Raw genomic sequence first — 17,497 nt, 5'->3', positions numbered from 1 at the left:
TTTAGTTGTCTAAACCTAACTAAGTAGTGTTGTTTAAACCTAACTAAGTAGTTTAGTTGCCTAAACCTAACTAAGTAGTGTTGTCTAAACCTAACTAAGTAGTTTAATTGCCTGGACCTAACTAAGTAGTTTAGTTGCCTAAACCTAACTAAGTAGTGTTGACTAAACCTTACTAAGTAGTTTAGTTGTCTAAACCTAACTAAGTAGTTTAGTTGTCTAAACCTAACTAAGTAGTTTAGTTGTCTGAACCTAACTGAGTACTTTAGTTGTCTAAACCTAACTAAGTAGTGTTGTTGTCTCAACATAACTAAGTAGTTTAGTTGTCTCAACCTAACTAAGTAGTGTTGTCTAAACCTAACTAAGTAGTTTAGTTGTCTCAACCTAACTGAGTAGTTTAGTTGTCTCATCCTAACTAAGTAGTTTAGTTGTCTAAACCTAACTAAGTAGTGTTGTTTAAACCTAACTAAGTAGTTTAATTGCCTGAACCTAACTAAGTAGTTTAGTTGTCTAAACCTAAATAAGTAGTGTTGTTTAAACCTAACTAAGTAGTTTAGTTGCCTAAACATAACTAAGTAGTGTTGTCTAAACTTTACGAAGTAGTTTAGTTGTCTAAACCTAACTAAGTAGTTTAGTTGTTTCAACCTAACTAAGTAGTTTAGTTGTCTAAACCTAACTGAGTAGTTTAGTTGTCTCAACCTAACTAAGTTGTTTAGTTGTCTGAACCTAACTGAGTAGTTTAGTTGTCTAAACCTAACTAAGTAGTGTTGTTGTCTCAACCTAACTAAGTAGTTTAGTTGTCTAAAACTAACTAAGTAGTTTAGTTGTCTAGACCTAACTAAGTAGTTTAGTTGTCTCAACCTAACTAAGTAGTTTAGTTGTCTAAACCTAACTAAGTAGTGTTGTTGTCTCAACCTAACTGAGTAGTTTAGTTGTCTAAACCTAACTAAGTAGTGTTGTTTTCTCAACCTAACTAAGTAGTTTAGTTGTCTCAACCTAACTGGTGTTGTCTAAACCTAACTGAGTAGTTTAGTTGTCTCAACCTAACTAAGTAGTGTTGTTTTCTCAACCTAACTAAGTAGTTTAGTTGTCTAAACCTAACTAAGTAGTGTTGTTGTCTCAACCCAAGTAAGTAGTTTAGTTGTCTAAACCTAACTAAGTGGTGTTGTTGTCTCAACCTAAGTAAGTAGTGTTGTCTAAACCTAACTAAGCAGTTTACTTTTCTCAACCTAACTATGTAATTTAGTTGTCTCAACATAACTAAGTAGTTTAGTTGTCTCAACTTAACTAAATAGTGTTGTCTAAACCTAACTAAGCAGTTTAGTTGTCTCAACCTAACTAAGTAGTTTAGTTGTCTTAACCTAACTAAGTAGTTTAGTTGTCTCAACCTAACTAAGTAGTTTAGTTGTCTCAACCTAAGTAAGTAGTGTTGTCTAAACCTAACTAAGCAGTTTAGTTGTCTCAACCTAACTATGTAATTTAGTTGTCTCAACATAACTAAGTAGTTGTGTTGTCTAAACCTAAAGACGTAGTTTAGTTGTCTCAACCTTACTGAGTAGTTTAGTTGTCTCAACCTAACTAAGTAGTGTTGTCTAAACCTAACTAAGTAGTTTAGTTGTCTCAACCTAACTGAGTAGTTTAGTTGTCTCAAACAAAGTAGTTTAGTTGTCTGAACCTAACTAAGTAGTTTAGTTGTCTAAACCTAACTAAGTAGTTTAGTTGTTTCAACCTAACTAAGTAGTTTAGGTGTCTAAACCTAACTGAGTAGTTTAGTTGTCTCAACCTCACTAAGTAGTTTAGTTGTCTGAACCTAACTGAGTAGTTTAGTTGTCTAAACCTAACTAAGTAGTGTTGTTGTCTCAACCTAACTAAGTAGTTTAGTTGTCTAAAACTAACTAAGTAGTTTAGTTGTCTAAACCTAACTAAGTAGTGTTGTTGTCTCAACCCAAGTAAGTAGTTTAGTTGTCTAAACCTAACTAAGTAGTGTTGTTGTCTCAACCTAATTAAGTAGTGTTGTCTAAACGTAACTAAGCAGTTTAGTTGTCTCAACCTAACTATGTAATTTAGTTGTCTCAACATAACTAAGTAGTTTAGTTGTCTCAACCTAAGTAGTTTAGTTGTCTGAACCTAAATAAGTAGTGTTGTTGTTTCAACCTAACCAAGTAGTTTAGTTGTCTCAACCTAACTAAGTAGTTTAGTTGTCTCAACCTAACTAAGTAGTGTTGTCTCAACCTAACTAAGTAGTTTAGTTGTCTAAAACTAACTAAGTAGTTTAGTTGTCTCAACCTAACTAAGTAGTTTAGTTGTTTCAACCTAACTAAGTAGTTTAGTTGTCTCAACCTAAATAAGTAGTGTTGTCTCAACCTAACTAAGTAGTTTAGTTGTCTAAAACTAACTAAGCAGTTTAGTTGTCTCAACCTAACTATGTAATTTAGTTGTCTCAACATAACTAAGTAGTTTAGTTGTCTAAACCTAACTAAGTAGTGTTGTTGTCTCAACCTAAGTAAGTAGTATTGTCTAAACCTAACTAAGCAGTTTAGTTGTCTCAACCTAACTATGTAATTTAGTTGTCTCATCATAACTAAGTAGTTTAGTTTCCTAAACCTAAGTAGTGTTGTCTAAACCTAACTAAGTAGTTTAGTTGTCTAAACCTAATTAAGTAGTTTAGTTGTCTAAACCTAACTAAGTAGTTTAGTTGTCTCAACCTAACTAAGTAGTTTAGTTGTCTTAACCTAACTGAGTAGTTTAGTTGTCTCATCATAACTAAGTAGTTTAGTTTCCTAAACCTAAGTAGTGTTGTCTAAACCTAACTAAGTAGTTTAGTTGTCTAAACCTAATTAAGTAGTTTAGTTGTCTAAACCTAACTAAGTAGTTTAGTTGTCTCAACCTAACTAAGTAGTTTAGTTGTCTTAACCTAACTAAGTAGTTTAGTTGTCTCAACCTAAGTAGTTTAGTTGTCTGAACCTAAATAAGTCGTGTTGTTGTTTCAACCTAACCAAGTAGTTTAGTTGTCTCAACCTAACTAAGTAGTTTAGTTGTCTCAACCTAACTAAGTAGTGTTGTCTCAACCTAACTAAGTAGTTTAGTTGTCTAAAACTAACTAAGTAGTTTAGTTGTCTCAACCTAACTAAGTAGTTTAGTTGTTTCAACCTAACTAAGTAGTTTAGTTGTCTCAACCTAAATAAGTAGTGTTGTCTCAACCTAACTAAGTAGTTTAGTTGTCTAAAACTAACTAAGCAGTTTAGTTGTCTCAACCTAACTATGTAATTTAGTTGTCTCAACATAACTAAGTAGTTTAGTTGTCTAAACCTAACTAAGTAGTGTTGTTGTCTCAACCTAAGTAAGTAGTATTGTCTAAACCTAACTAAGCAGTTTAGTTGTCTCAACCTAACTATGTAATTTAGTTGTCTCATCATAACTAAGTAGTTTAGTTTCCTAAACCTAAGTAGTGTTGTCTAAACCTAACTAAGTAGTTTAGTTGTCTAAACCTAATTAAGTAGTTTAGTTGTCTAAACCTAACTAAGTAGTTTAGTTGTCTCAACCTAACTAAGTAGTTTAGTTGTCTTAACCTAACTGAGTAGTTTAGTTGTCTCAACCTAACTAAGTAGTTTAGTTGTCTGAACCTAACTGAGTAGTTTAGTTGTCTAAACCTAACTAAGTAGTGTTGTTGTCTCAACCTAACTAAGTAGTTTAGTTGTCTAAACCTAACTAAGTAGTGTTGTTGTCTCAACCTAACTGAGTAGTTTAGTTGTCTAAACCTAACTAAGTAGTGTTGTTTTCTCAACCTAACTAAGTAGTTTAGTTGTCTCAACCTAAGTGGTGTTGTCTAAACCTAACAAAGTAGTTTAGTTTTCTAAACCTAACTGAGTAGTTTAGTTTTCTAAACCTAACTGAGTAGTTTAGTTGTCTCAACCTAACTAAGTGGTGTTGTTGTCTCAACCTAACTAAGTAGTTTAGTTGTCTGAACCTAACTGAGTAGTTTAGTTGTCTAAACCTAACTAAGTAGTGTTGTTGTCTCAACCTAAGTAGTGTTGTCTAAACCTAACTAAGTAGTTTAGTTGTCTCAACTTAATTGAGTAGTTTAGTTGTCTCAACCTAACTAAGTAGTTTAGTTGTTTCAACCTAACTAAGTAGTTTAGTTGTCTGAACCTAACTGAGTAGTTTAGTTGTCTCAACCTTACTAACTAGTGTTGTTGTCTCAACCTAACTAAGTAGTTTAGTTGCCTAAACCTAACTAAGTAGTTTAGTTGTTTCAACCTAACTGAGTAGTTTAGTTGTCTAAACCTAACTAAGTAGTTTAGTTGTCTGAACCTAACTGAGTAGTTTTGTTGTCTCAACCTAACTAAGTAGTTTAGTTGTCTAAACCTAACTATGTAGTTTAGTTGTCTCAACCTAACTAAGTCGTTTCATGTGAACTTAACTTAACTTAGTTTAATTTAACACCCATCATGGATCAGTCAGAGAACCAGAAGTCTTTAAAGTCTGATCCGTCTCTGAACTTTCTTTAACTGACTTCATTATCGGAGTAACAGACGTTAAACCAGCGGCTCTGCTGAAGCTCCAGAGAGATTTTGTCTGAACGTTGTGTGTCAACAGCTATTCCCCCCTCTCCTCCTCCTCCTCCTCCTCCTTCTCCCCTTCCTCCTCCTCCCCCTCCTCCTTTAGTCTTCTGGGCCAATTTCTGCAGGCAGCAGGGGACGAGAGGAATGACTCTCCTCACAGCGAGGTGTGGCGCTGAATGAGGAGAGGATGATGAAGGCTGGAGAGAGAAAAGAGGAACACTCAGCAGTTTGGCAAACTGAGTGCAGAGGAGCTTCTGAAACCTTCTGCCTTTCTTCATCAGACTGGAGAACAAACTTCACGTTCGTTAACCGACACACATTTACTTCTTCCTCTGCTTCCTGTGGACTCTGAGGTCATTTTGGCACTTTTACTTTTCCATTCTTTATTAATTTCATACCTTTAAATGTTTAATATTCACAATATTGTAGGATGGTCCAATAGACTTAAACACGTTTCAGACTGAATCAGTAAATGAAATCAGTAAATGCTGCTGATATCAGTGATCTTTAAGTGGCCTTTCGCTTACTGGTACATATTAAGGAAAATGTATAAGTATATTCACAAAGAATAACACGTTAATGCACGCAGAGCTCACTCCAATCACAATGTAATTGGCTCCACTTAGACCACATCTGGAGGTGGTAATCAGAATTCAGCCAGTTTTACGTGTTGTACACTTTGCTTTAAAAAAGGAAAAGATTAGTGTCAATTTACTGATGTGACCAATCAATCAAACAAACAACTGTGCGTAACAGGGGACCTTTTCAGCTCCTAGTTTACCTCCAGTGTTCCCAGCATGCCTCATCCACACCACGTAATCACACCACAACGTGTAAGCTACATAGCATGACATCACTCTACGCTATGTAGTCCGTACAGACAGCAGAAGACGTTCAGAACTGGTGACATAGTACAAACAGTGAGGAAGACTACTAATGGAGGGAGGAAGAGGAAGGTGGACGGGTCAAACAAACCAGGAAACCCCAAAGTGTTGTTGAGTTTTTGTGTTATACTTAAAGATCATTTGTAACTGACGCTGGCTGCAGAGGCGGTCGCCTCAGCTCTTAAACGTGTTTCATAAGCTGTAAATAAATGTATTATATTCAGAAAAATCAGCATTTAAATGAAAATGAGGTTTTACAGTTTTTCTTCGTTGCATACAGACAAAAATAAACCACGACTCTAAACTGCTGAGCACAGCTCCATCGATTGTACTCCAATGAAAGAAGACACGTAATGCCTAGCATGACATCATGACGTTGTGATATCTAATAATGCAAAGGTGTCGAGAAGTCGACTCCTTTAAGGTTGAGTTGGTCATCGTCTGTTTCAAACAATCATGTGAGGAGAGAAAGCAGCTTCAGAGGTTTTGTATTTAGTGATTTTCACCAGAAGTGAAACATAAACTGTATTTTATGAAACAGTTTCCAGAGACGAACGTTGCTTTGTGTCTGCAGTTTGGTTTGTTTAGTGTTCAGAGACAAAGCTTTTCTACAGCACTCCTTTTCAGAAAACAGGGAAACCACACACACACACACACACACACACACTCACACCAAACACACACACACACACAGCAGGTTGCGTCTCTGCTTGTTTTTCAGCATCGATCTCAGACATCGACCTGCTGAGCTTCACAACATCCAGCGAGTAACCAGTCAGTCACTGACCGACTGCTCCATCGATCCCCTGCTTCACCGACTGACGCGACTGCTTCCTGTTTATGAACCGACTGACTGCTTCCTGTCTGTCTGCTTCCTGTTTATGAACCGACTGACTGCTTCCTGTCTGTCTGCTTCCTGTTTATGAACCGACTGACTGCTTCCTGTCTGTCTGCTTCCTGTTTATGAACCGACTGACTGCTTCCTGTCTGTCTGCTTCCTGTCTGTCTGCTTCCTGTTTATGAACCGACTGACTGTTTCCTGTCTGACTGCTTCCTGTCTGTCTGCTTCCTGTCTGTCTGCTTCCTGTCCGTCTGTTTCCTGTCTGACTGCTTCCTGTCTGTCATTCATTCTTTCCAGTTTGTTTCTCTCCTCAGGATCAATAAAGTTTCCTCTAATGTTCATTAATGTTGAAGACGAGGAGTGCGTCCTGTACGCAGCGGGCCGTGGGTTTGATCCCCGCCGCCGGTCGTCTTTCAGCGAGGCCGTTAAAAGGGTCGAAGCGTGGATAAGCTTGCCGTGTGATGGAGGCTCCTGATTGGCTGTGATACGTCTCCGTGCCTTTTATTGGAGGTTTCCTATTGGTTCCAGAGACGAAACGTTTCTTCTCCTGCAGCGTGTTTATTTACACGGAACTCAACATTCATAACGTTCTTCGACCTTTTAGTTTGGCAGAAAACTCTCTTCAATTTTCTCATCAAGCGTTTGGCTTGAAAGCAGCCTCGGGCTACAAAAACACATCAGATGGAGAAATTCACACATTTGTTTTTTGTTTTTTTAAACAGGGAACTTCAGCTTCTGCCATAATGGTGAAATAGCAGCACGCTTTAACGTGACTGATGTTTCTGTGGACCGCTAATGATAAACTCTCCGCCTGGTGAGAGTAAATGAACAGGAGGGAGGCGGCGGAGTGCTGCTTCTTATTTATTTTTTCTGGTGTGTTTTATCGGCGCGGGGCTTCAGAGCCGCATGTTTTCACGGTGAAGTGGTAATTTTCTTCAGGCGGAGCAGATTGTTTCCCACCTTTGACTCGCTCGTCCTCCCACTCGGAGCTCAGCGCCGACGTTTTTTTAAAAGCTGTTTTCTTGTGGCTTTATTTTGGCGAGGGCGAACGCACATAAAAACCTGTAAAATCACATAACCCCCCCCTCCTCCCCCACCAATCTTTGTAACGCCTTTCTGTGAAGCAGGAAGTCATCACACTGAAGAGCGATCAGCGGATCACGTGATCCACCTCAGGGTCTCCACTTTACTGGATGCTGTCGGATTGAAAAAGTTCCTGTGAGAGCTTTGGGTTCATTGAATATTGAACTCTTCATTATGTGAATGTTTGAGACTGATGGTTGTGTTTTATTACCTTCACATGGAGTCACATGTGCTTCTACGTTCCAGCATCATGGCTCGGTAGGAGGAAATGGTCCAGATTTAAACACATTTAAAGCCCAGATGTTCACCTATTTCACAATAAATTTACAAAAAATGCATTTCATTGTATTTTTAAAGGAAATCCAAAAATCTTCTTGTAAAACATGTTCTCATACAGGGAAGTTGACTCACTTCAACATAAATTAGATGTCTCTTTCTCAATGTACGTCTATGGGGAAAGTCCTTTTGGGCCCCATGGCGTCACGTGACGGACCAGGAAGTTCTTACCGTTTCACCTCTTGTAACGGTCCGCTGTTCAAATATTCCGTTTCTCTGGGACTTTAACAACTAGTGATTATATTCACATGAATATTCATGCTCACCAGATGATGAACCCTGCCGTCGTTGGTGGTCCTCTGAGGTTTTCCTCTAGCGCCACCATGGGGTCGACAGTTTTTGTTTTTGATTAAATATATTGATAACTTTTGGATGGGTTGCCATGATTTTGGTGCTAATATTCATGCTCCCCAGATGATGAATTCTCCTGACTTCTACCAGCAGGAACTAAAATCTGTAATGTTTAGATGGGAAAAGAAAAGGAAAAAATCAGTTGTACTCAGTATTCCTCCAGAAATCCATTCTTAAATTCATAAGCTCTTTAGTGAGGGAGAGGCTACTAGATCTGGACTAAAGATGTGCTGAGCATATTCATGCTCCCCAGAGCAGGAGAACGTTACGTCGGTCTGAAATGGCCTCATTGCATCTACACCACTGACCCTCAGGGTCATGTGATCCGGAGCCAAGTTTAATAAGGTCCTGCCAACGATCAGAGAATAGACTGTCCTCTCTTATCTTTAATTAGTGTGAACATGTGATCAGGGACTCAAACAACCGGCTCGACCTCTCCTGAGGACGCTCCACCGCCACCTGCACATTCCTTACCCATAATGCTCTTCTGAACCCAGGAGGGAGAAGTTTGTTCATTTAAATTTAGATTTAAGCTACATGCATATCATTATATAGAAATATGCATTATTAACATTGTTAGCCTTTTTGTAGTTCTTTATGTAGTAGTTCCTGTAGTTCTTCTTGCAGTTCTTCTTATAGTTAATAAAAAATAATGACCGGAAAGTCAGTATGCAAAAAAAAAATTTAAATCCCAAGTAACATCCTCGAAAGTATTAGTAAAATATCAGAAAAAACTGTAAAATATCAGAACAAATATTAATGTATGTGAAAAGTTACCAGTCAAATATATGATTAAGATATCTGAAAACAAGTAAAATCACTCAAAATATTACTAAAATATACGAAAAGATTCTTTAAAATATCCAGAGATTATTTGTACAATATGTTAATATACAGTCAAATGTTAGTTTTAACCACAATCTTTACCAAACATAACCAAAGTGTCCACAGCTGTGGACCATGAAAACACAAAGACCTGGACGGACTCCATGAGGAGCTTCGTTCCTGTTTCTAGAACCTGATCCACAGACGTCCTCCACGTGTTCTCTACAAGCTGCACAGCCGAGAAGTTACGCTTCACTGAGCGAGTACAGGCGGAGGTCTGATACATATGTATAAATGTATAAATGACGCATTACAGGAAATCCTTCACAATAAAACACCCGCAGAGAGAAGATTGACCTCAACACGCTGCAAACACGTAACATAAATAATCACTGTCTGCATTTAGTCTGATCTCAACACGGTCTCATTAATGTTTGACTACTGACACACACACACACACACACACACACAGACAGACACACACACACACACACACACACACACACAGCAGGTTGCGTCTCTGCTTGTTTTTCAGCATCGATCTCAGACAAACACACACACACACAGGAGAATATATTACAGTGAGTCAGATGCTGCTGTGGAACTTCTCTCTTTTGAAGAATACAGCTATACTCAGCCTGCCACCGAAGATGTGTGTGTGTGTGTGTGTGTGTGTGTGTGTGTGTGTGTGTGTGAGAGAGAGAGAGAGATAGTGTGTGTGTGTGTGTGTGTGTGTGTGTGTGTGTGTGTGTGTGTGTGTGTGTGTGTGTGTGTGTGTGTTTGCTTCATCAGACAAAAGACATGTTGTATGAATCCATAAATATCTCCCATTTTGTGTTTTCCTGCCTGCTCTCGCTTTCATCCAGAAGACGCTGACACGGCGTTTTAATGAGCGCTCTGTTGTTCTCATCATTAGCACTAATGCTTATTATTTGTTGTTGTGCATTAAGACTCTGCGTTTGGCATTAAACCGGAGACGTGAGTGGTCATTCTGAACAGGTAGGAGGATCTGAGCTGCATGCTAATATGTGAGAAGAGAGTCTATATGTGTGTGTGTGTGTGTGTGTGTGTGTGTGTGTGTGTGTGTGTGTGTGTGTGTGTGTGTGTGTGTATATGAAGTAGCTGTTGTTTAACAGGGAAACAAATGTTTTTTTGTGTTGTATCTCTGGGTTTAGCTTCTGTTGTTGTGTCTGCAGCTTTACAGCAGCGATGTGAGAGAATCTGTTCCAGACTTCCAGAAGATTCTCTCGTTTTTTTCTGAACGAGAAGAAACTTCAACATCAGGTGAGCAGCGATCTCTGCTCTCTGATTGGCTCCTGATGTGGACAGAAGAGGTGTGTCCTGGTCTGTGATCTGTGATCAGTATACAGACCGTATACATTAAGCATCCATAACTGATTCAGAGAAGAACCAGGAGTCTACAAAGATAATGGAGCTCTAGGTCAGTGGCCTTCAAGTGTTTTTAACTGACAGCTTGTTACCTGTAAATGTTCTATGAGGAGGTGGTGAGTTGAAAGCTGTTTTTTTAATGGTATATAACTGTGCGTTTGAGGACGTTTGTTCCTGAAGTTGGAGCTAACATTCTTTGTCTGAGTTTTGTACTGGTTGAACCTCGACAGATGAAGCTGTGGGTCACCAATGAGCTCACTTACAGAGCCAAACACGAGGCTTTTAGTTTGTGTAAATGTTCAGGGCTTTGTTTGTTCACTTTCACCCAATCAGAGAGTCTCTGTAGCTCCTGATTCATGATGGACACTAGTTCATCTTAGTTTGATGCAGAGCTACACAGCGTCATGTCATCTGTATACAGGAGTATGTTGGCATTCTCTACAGCGGATCATTTGGGAATGACACCATGACTGACTACATTTACATGAGTCGTATCAAATTCAGATTAATAATAGTGGAATATTAGTGTGCATGCAAACACCATATTGCATTTATCTAATTTCAGAATTAGTCCTGGTTTTGGAATGTAGCATTCTCTGATTAATGTGTGAGATGTTGATAAAGTCATGCTTTAGCGGCATTCATTAGCTTCAGCAGCATTCATTAGCTTTAGCAGCATTCATTAGCTTCAGCAGCATTCATTAGCTTTAGCAGCATGCATTAGCTTGAGCAGCATTCGTTAGCTTTAGCATGCATCTCAGTTAAGCTTTTTACTGCAGGTTTCATCTTGCATCAGCTCTGTGTGTTGAACACAAACCAACTAGCCAACAGTTTGTAAATAATTCATTTGACCTTTTAAACATTATGGATATCAACAGGTTTCTGGATTTGCACAAATATCACCATGTCGCCATGAAGACATTTGACTTTAATCAGACGTGAAATATTCATTATCTTCACATGTGTAAACAGCTTTGTGGGAATATTGTCTTTTTAAAAATTTTGACAAAAAACTAAACATTTGTTGCGGGTCAGCACATTCAAAGTCTCTCTCTTAGTATTCATAGTATTTAATGTCTGAACCATTTTGTTTTGGCTCGTCTGCCTTCTGGATTCAAAAACTGGATGAAGACCTCTTAGAACAAGACGAGTCTCCGTCCGGGTCCAAACTAACAGTGTTCACTTCAAATGTATTTGTTTCACCCCAAGAAGGAACAGCAGAGGACGTACTTGCAAATCCTTTATAGATTATTTAGTAAACATGATAACATCAGCTCAAAGGGGCGGAGACATTCAGACAGTAAAAAGCAGATAAATTTGTTTGTTTTTGTGTCCTACTTTCTAACTGTCCATCCCATAATATACAAGCTGCTGCTTCCAGCTGTCCACCATCATGTATGACAGCGTAGGTCCAGTTACAGTTTCAACTAATAATAGTCATAATAAATCAATCTTTGTGAAACCAGAGAGGAGAAATAAAACAGAAAAGTAAACGTGGACTTTAGTTGTAGCGTTACGTTGTAGCGTTACGTTGTAGCGTTACGTTGTAGCGTTACGTTGTAGCGTTACGTTGTAGCGTTACGCTGTCGCGGTACGCTGTAGCCTTACGCTGTAGCGTTACGTTGTAGACCAGAATCTTTTTCTTTTTTTTTCAGTGGACCAAACTGAATTTTAAATTGATGAACAGTTTCTATCAAGCTTAGATTATTTTGACGGGGGACAATCTTCTGCACAGATACTTCAGGATTTAAAGACTTCTATACTCATATTTGGTGAAGGTAAATGATTATGCTGGCTGGTTAAAGCTAAATTCACGACCTAGACCTCCATCCACCGTGAGGAGCAGAGCCTTTTACAGATAGTGTCTCAGTGAATGTGGTGCTGTATCTATCTATGGTACATCTGCTTCCAAAGGTAGAGCACACCGGTCCTGCAGAGCTCCATATTATCCTCACATGCTCTGATGCTGGCTCAGTGTTGTGAAGGTGGTGTAGGTGGACTGTCCCTGTAACACCTGTACATACGGAGCTGTATGTTGAACACGTTGAGGGGAGAGAAGCTGCCGTGTAGCTGCTCTGGTGCCCGCCTCCCCCGCCTCCCCCGTCTCCCCCGTCCTCCCTCCGTGAGCGTGAAGAGCTCTTTTTGTTTAGCACCAAGTCACCCTAAAAAACTACAATACCAGGAGACACATTTAATATTCCTCTCTGTACATCAGATATTTTCTTTTGCATGAAATCAGATATTTGCCCCGTTAATATTCTCCAGCTTCCATTATGCACAAAAAAAACATTTTATACTTTGACCAAGAAAATGATGCCTGGGAGGCGTTTCACTACGGGGGCTGGGGGGGGGTGAGGCTGACGAAGAGCCACAGTGACCCCTACAGGCCGGAGGAGGAAGAGCAGAGGAGAGGAAACGGGGAGAAGGAGAGGAAAGAAGAAAAGGAAGAAGACAGATAGAGGCAGAGCATTTAGAAACGAAATGCTGATATTCATTCTCCACTGAACTGATTTAGGATTCATTTTTAGTTTTGTTCCTCAGACAAATATTAACATTCAGAGAAATGGTTCTCACACTCACCTGAAAAACTTTTTAAAACATTTGACAGTATTTTATTACTAAATTACTGTAATTACTGTCCATAAACGTAGAGTTATGTAGATATATGGATAATATAGATCAGGAGCAAATATGATCAACAAAACATACAATAACACAATTATTCATTATGACACAAGAATACAAGAAGCAAAATGTGTTAAAGAAATATATATAAATCTGTTTATTCTTATTTTATTGAGTTTTATTTGTCATTGATAAAAGCGTTGAGGTAAAGTACGTAACAGAGATGTTGCTGTCTTCATTTTGAATCGAGTAAAATGTTTTTGTTCCTTGTTTGTTTGTTCGTTTCCTATAATCATCTGATTGTGATGCATCATTGTCAAAACAGGCATGAGGTAAAGTATTTATTTAGTCTTAAGTAAATCCTCGGGCTGCCAATAAAAAAATCAAATTAAATAAAAAAGGAAACAATAAAAAAAAAAACTGAGATCTACTGTCATCACAAAAATAAAAGAAGTCTTTTGAATAATCCAAAATGGGATTATGGTTTTAACGTTTCACGGTAAATTATTCCAATCAAAGAAAGCTTCAGATATGGAGGCGAAATTAATAATTACACTGAATATATATATATATATGTGTGTAAACCTCTCTCATAAAGAACATCAGAAAATATGAATAAATCAAATTCAAACAAGGAAAAGATCAATAACGGTCGTAGAGGAGCAGAGGAGTTTAAAGTGAACTCGTGGATCATCTTCACTTCCTCTCCGTCTCTAATCTGATCTTTGGTCTCTTCTCTGAATGACTCAGCTTCATGTTTCAGTCTTCAAACCTAAACCCATGAACTTGTCTCTGCACCGCCATGTTACCTTTCTTTTCTTTGTTGCCGTGTTATTCCTGTAAGTGATAAAAGTCTAATCACCATAAACTCCAGTGACCCGTGGCAGTCAGCAACTCTTACGTAACGTTTCTTTAGCTGCGTCTAAGGTGGCCTCATTATGCAGGTCACATTTATAAAAAGACCGTTATACAATGGCAATTATGTAATCAGCAGATCAAAAACGCAGAACAAAAGATAACGAGAGGAAGGGTGAAGCTCGTAGGCAGCGAGGAACAACTCGCCGTCTGCAGCTGTGTGTTTGTGTGAGGTTTGGTACGATCTCCCAGAATGCTCCTCTTCACCCCCTTAACAATTATTATGAAAAGTCTAAAACATCCCAAAACTTTGTGAGGGATGTAAAGATGAAATCGCCAGACTTGTTTCCATCGTCGTCCGTCACAAAAAAGAGAATTATTAAAAACAGAAAACTCTTTTATTTGAAGTGAAGTGACCCAACACAGATCCCAGAGATTCAAGGCTATTCAAAGAAACAGTGAGGGAGTTGATGGAGCGTTCACACATTCTTCAACAAAAATGAAACAAATTGATTAGAAAAGAACACAGAAAGGAAATAAATTGCTCAAGCTGTACACAAAAGGGAAAAATGTGTTTATGAGGAATTCTCTGGAGAAACATTGAACAACAGCATCGAGGAAGAATGTCAGAAACACTTCAGTGTTACAGAAACGAAGTACAGCTCCTCACATTAATGGAGACATTGACTACTGCTGCGACCAATCACAGCTCGACTTCTTTCAAGGTTTGTCGTCCAAGTTAATTAATATCAATACAAAAAATAACTTCAAACGATCAAATTAAATAAAGTCCAACTATACTTATTTTAACTATATGGATATGAACATGTATGGTGTCACTTTTTTAATGCACCACCTTGCTAGCGTGCAGTTTAACATGGTTACCATGGTGAAACTTAATTCATATTTCAAATGACCTGGTTAGTTTTACAAAAAGATCATCAGGTGTTTGAGTTCTAATAAGTTAACTTCAGTTACATACGTTTAAATATGAACAGCGGTCTCCTGGGTGAAAGTCTTTGTCTCTCTTTACACTACGTCACATGACCTCCTCTTCTACTCCCGTCAAAACCATTATGGCCACTAGAGGCAAACAATATTCACCACGTCAATAAAATGACCCAACTATACTCAATGGAGAGCATGGAGGCGGTGACGGTGGGTCAGTGTCTCTTTGAGGACCTGTCTTCCTCTGCAGTGACGGTGGGTCAGTGTCTCGTTGAGGACCTGTCTTCCTCTGCAGTGACGGTGGGTCAGTGTCTCGTTGAGGACCTGTCTTCCTCTGCAGTGACGGTGGGTCAGTGTCTCGTTGAGGACCCCTATCTTCCTCTGCAGTGACGGTGGGTCAGTGTCTCATTGAGGACCCCTGTCTTCCTCTGCAGTGACGGTGGGTCAGTGTCTCGTTGAGGACCTGTCTTCCTCTGCAGTGACGGTGGGTCAGTGTCTCGTTGAGGACCTGTCTTCCTCTGCAGTGACGGTGGGTCAGTGTCTCGTTGAGGACCTGTCTTCCTCTGCAGTGACGGTGGGTCAGTGTCTCGTTGAGGACCTGTCTTCCTCTGCAGTGACGGTGGGTCAGTGTCTTGTTGAGGACCCCTATCTTCCTCTGCAGTGACGGTGGGTCAGTGTCTCGTTGAGGACCCCTGTCTTCCTCTGCAGTGACGGTGGGTCAGTGTCTCGTTGAGGACCCCTGTCTTCCTCTGCAGTGATGGTGGGTCAGTGTCTCGTTGAGGACCCCTGTCTTCCTCTGCAGTGACGGTGGGTCAGTGTTTTGTTGAGGACCCCTGTCTTCCTCTGCAGTGACGGTGGCTTAGTATCTCGTTGAGGACCCCTATCTTCCTCTGCAGTGACGGTGGGTCAGTGTCTTGTTGAGGACCCCTATCTTCCTCTGCAGTGACGGTGGGTCAGTGTCTCATTGAGGACCTGTCTTTCTCTGCAGTGACGGTGGGTCAGTGTCTTGTTGAGGACCTGTCTTCCTCTGCAGTGACGGTGGGTCAGTGTTTTGTTGAGGACCCCTGTCTTTCTCTGCAGTGACGGTGGGTCAGTGTCTTGTTGAGGACCCCTATCTTCCTCTGCAGTGACGGTGGGTCAGTGTTTTGTTGAGGACCCCTGTCTTCCTCTGCAGTGACGGTGGGTTAGTGTCTCGTTGAGGACCCCTGTCTTCCTCTGCAGTGACGGTGGGTCAGTGTCTTGTTGAGGACCCCTGTCTTCCTCTGCAGTGACGGTGGCTTAGTATCTCGTTGAGGACCCCTATCTTCCTCTGCAGTGACGGTGGGTCAGTGTCTTGTTGAGAACCCCTATCTTCCTCTGCAGTGACGGTGGGTCAGTGTCTCATTGAGGACCTGTCTTCCTCTGCAGTGACGGTGGGTCAGTGTCTTGTTGAGGACCTGTCTTCCTCTGCAGTGACGGTGGGTCAGTGTTTTGTTGAGGACCCCTGTCTTCCTCTGCAGTGACGGTGGGTTAGTGTCTCGTTGAGGACCCGTCTTCCTCTGCAGTGACGGTGGGTCAGTGTCTTGTTGAGTCATCTCCGCTCCCTCTCCCCTGCTGATCTTTCCTCTTCTGTCACCTCTGCTCTCCCTGACCCTGAATCCTTCTCTCTCCTATCCCCTGATACTGCTACTGATCTTCTCCTCTCCACCCTTACTTCTTCTTTCGACAAACTCTGTCCCTTCACCTCCAGGCCTGCACGCCCAACTCCACCTTACCCGCGGCTGTCGGACTCAGTGCATACTGATAGACGGAGCCTAAGAGAGGCTGAGCGTAAATGGAGAAAAGGCAAACTCCCGGAGGACCTTCTTAACTTCCAAGCTCTTCTTTCCACTTTTTCCTCCTCTCTATCTACTGCTAAAGCTGCGTTCTTCCGCTCTAAAATCCTAACCTCTGCTTCCAATCCTAAAAAACTCTTTGAAACTTTCACGTCACTCCTCCAACCCCCACCCCCTCCTTCTACTTCCTCCCTTCTCCCTGATGATTTCGCCAACTTCTTTGACAAGAAGGTAAACGATATCAGATCCTCCTTCTCTCAGCCCCTCTCTCCCTGTCCAATCCTGCCCCCACAGCTCTCCCTCCCATCTCCACACCCCATCTTACCCTTTCTGGCTCCTCTCTCCCCTAACGAGGTCCTCAACCTTGTTACGTCTAACCGCCCCACCACGTGCTCCCTTGACCCGATCCCTTCCCCTCTTCTTCAGTCTATTGCGACTGAACTCCTTCCTTTCCTCACCCACCTCATCAACACATCTCTTGTTTCAGGATGCTTTCCCACGGCCTTCAAGACCGCCAGAGTCACCCCCCTTCTGAAGAAACCATCACTTGACCCCTCTGATGTCAAGAACTTCAGACCGGTTTCTCTTCTACCCTTTCTATCCAAAACACTTGAACGTGCTGTCTTTAAAACTGTCTTCCTATCTCCACCAAAACAGCCTTTTGGACCCCCACCAGTCTGGGTTCAAAGGGGGTCACTCGACAGAGACGGCCCTCCTTGCGGTGACAGAGTCGCTTCACGCCGCAAGAGCGAACTCTCTCTCCTCTGTCCTGATTCTCCTGGACTTGTCTGCGGCGTTTGACACTGTGAACCATCAAATCCTCCTCTCATCCCTCGAGGGGATGGGCGTCTCAGGCTCTGCACTCTCCCTGTTTGCATCCTACCTGACGGGTCGATCCTACCAGGTGACCTGGATGGGGGCCGTGTCGGAACCACGCATGCTGACTACGGGGGTTCCGCAAGGGTCAGTCCTGGGCCCCCTTCTCTT

Source organism: Cebidichthys violaceus, unplaced genomic scaffold, assembly GCF_023349555.1.
Source record: "Cebidichthys violaceus isolate CVI_PGR_0920_01 unplaced genomic scaffold, fCebVio1.0.p SCAF_2, whole genome shotgun sequence".
In the NCBI taxonomy this organism is placed as follows: Eukaryota; Metazoa; Chordata; class Actinopteri; order Perciformes; family Stichaeidae; genus Cebidichthys; species Cebidichthys violaceus.
This window is presented reverse-complemented; position numbering follows the sequence as displayed.